Source organism: Octopus bimaculoides, chromosome 10 (genome assembly GCF_001194135.2).
Source record: "Octopus bimaculoides isolate UCB-OBI-ISO-001 chromosome 10, ASM119413v2, whole genome shotgun sequence".
Classification (NCBI taxonomy): domain Eukaryota; kingdom Metazoa; phylum Mollusca; class Cephalopoda; order Octopoda; family Octopodidae; genus Octopus; species Octopus bimaculoides.
In genome coordinates this window covers 74,461,843-74,464,907 of record NC_068990.1, presented here as the reverse complement: position 1 = coordinate 74,464,907, position 3,065 = coordinate 74,461,843, and positions in this window count along the sequence as shown.

Here is a 3,065-nt window from a genome sequence, read left to right as displayed (position 1 = left end):
ATATATATATATATATATATATATATATATATATATATCACGCAGTTGGTGACGGTTATGTAGTAAAAAAAAAAAATAATAATAATAAGCGAGACACAGGCACGCGACTGAGTTGGAAGCAGATTTATTTCTGCCTTTATAGCACGCAAGGAAAACGTTGTTGTAGGAATGTACGCGGCGCGTGTACTACAACAGTGCTATGCGTAGTTGTAATACTGAGATTGAAAAGCAGGGGCGAATTATGCCTACCTAATCTACAAAAAAATAAAATATTTTGCATTTTATGCTTAATAATGAGAGTAACCTTCATAATTTTATTGAATTAGGTGCATATTTTACCATAAAAGGAAAATGTTACTATCGATCTATTTGATTCAGAGTAGGCACTGTCTACCTTGCCTACCCAGGCGGCACGTCCCTGAGATATATGTGAGCGTGTGTGTTTTATTTTTTCTTTAACTCGTTTCAATAATTTGACTGCAACCGCGCTGTGGGTCCGCCTTGAAGCAATTTAATGCTTCTATAAAACTGATATTTATCTTATCGCCATTTTAACCGAAACGCTATATATCGGAGACGTAGACAAACCAACACCTGTTGTCTAGAGGTGGTGGGGGTAAACGCACTCAGAATAAAATAGCACCCCTTCACGCAAACACAAATATAAACATATATAGACAAAAGGCTTCTTTCAGTTTCCGTCTACCAAGTCCACTCGCTTTGGTCAGGCCAGCACTATAGTAGAAGACACTTATCCCAAGGTACCATTTCAGTGGGATTGAACCCAGAACCACACGCTCGGGAAACAACCTTCTTACTACACAGTCAAGCCTATACACACACACACACACACACAAACACACACACACACACACACTCACACACACATATATATACAATCACAATTATGCATGCCTGTATACATACATTCATACATACATACATACATACATACATACATATACATACATATATACATACATACATACATAGATACATGCATGCATACACACACACACACACACACACACACACACACACACACACACACACACACACACACACACACACACACACACACACACATATCGTAGCGTTTATCTATATAGTTATTGTATATCTATATTACATGATGCGGTCCATATAGAAATTAGACTAGAATTCTATGTATGTGACAATTTTACCTGAACAAATATTGAAACGCTGTACTGGATCAGAAATAGAAACTTATTATTTATAGATAGGAAAATAAAGAATTCTTAGAATTTTGATATACTTCTGAAAGGTCAGTGGCTAAATGTGTTAAAATAGCATAATACATTTTTCTATTCCAAGAATTCTTAAACTAGCAATAAAGAATTGGTTGTCTAGAAACCAGGGCATTCTGAATGAGAAACTATAGAAATCATTACAAGAAAATATCTTTGCAGAATGTAAGAATCGACCAGTTCTTTATATATCCTATAGCTATCTTAAAACTTTGTTTTTTAACCCCAGCCAACTCGGTCCTGATAGCCTGACAAAGCAGATATACCTATGATCAAGAGTGATTATACCGCTTCTTCTTCTTCTTCTTCTTCTTCTTCTTCTTCTTCTTCTTCTTCTTCTTCTTCTTCTTCTTCTTCTTCTTCTTCTTCTTCTTCTTCTTCTTCTTCTTCTTCTTCTTCTTCTTCTTCTTCTTCTTCTTCTTCTTCTTCTTCTCGAATAGTGCACATCGGTTAGCATTATGTAAAATGTTCCTTTAAAAGACGATAGATAGGATCAGGACCGTTTCAAGACAGACATACAAAATATTTACCCAAATGCCTCACGCGTCACACGATTCAAATCTGATCTATATATATTATGACTCACAGTCGATAAAAATTACTACAGGGGCCAGTGCATTCATGAGCTTAGGGCCCTATAAAGCTGCCAATACAGCCCTGGGTAGGATGTTTTTTTTTTAAGATGGAATTTAGCTAATGTTTCTAATATTTTAGTGACCAGGTAGAGGAAGATCCCTTATATATTCTTACGGCTATCTTACAGATTAATGTGATGGATTAGTAGAATGTTTGAAACGTTGTGATTTTAGTCACTGCCCTGTATGTTTCTAAATTTCTTGTTTCGTAGATTTATTTCGTTGATTGGTTTAATGCAACCCTTGACACATTATTTTTTTATTTTTCTTCTTTTACTTTTACTTGTTTCACTCATTGGGCTATTGACATACTGGAGCATCGCCTTGAAGAATTTTTAGCCCATTGAATCGACCCCAGTATTTGTTTTTGTTCTTTTACTTTTAGTTTATACTATCGGACTTTTTGCCGAACCGTTAGATTACCGGTACGTAAACACACCAACACCGGTTTCCCAGCGGTAGTGGGGTACGAACATAGATGCAAAGACACAGACACAAACACGTGCACATACACGCACGCGAATACACACACACATTCAATAGACTTCTTTCTTTTTTCCGTCTTCCAAATCCACTCGCAAGGCTCTAGTCGACCTGCGGTTATAATGGAAGTCACTTATCCCAGGCGCTACGCAGTGGGACTGAACACAGAACAATGCGGTTGGGAAGCAAGCTTCTTCCAATGCCTGTGTTCTTTTAACAAGCGTCTTCCAATGGCCATGTTCCTTTAGCAGAGGAGTCTACACAGTTGCAATCACGCGGGTCAGGTCTCTGGTTTGAAGATATTTTCCTTCCTTCCTCCTCCCAGGCTAGGAAACATTGAAAACAATCACCGCCATTTTTTAAATATAAAGAGATATTCACGGCAGCTTTCGTCCTAATTTTGGGACTGCCATGTTGGCTTGGCGATAACTATTAATTTCCAGTACCGCTGCCGTAGTCTCCTTTAGAGAGACTTAGAAATATTAATAACTCTATTTCTGAAAACCAGTGGATAGATTCCACTGAAATTAGATAAATAACTTTCGAACAGATAGTCAGCAGCGCCGCCTGGCTAGGGCTTGGCTGCTCTGCATTGACAAGGGGCAACACCCTGAAACTAGTCTGCAGATGCCAAGCCAGCAGGGGGACACTGCTGACCTCCCCTGTTCGAAGGTTATAA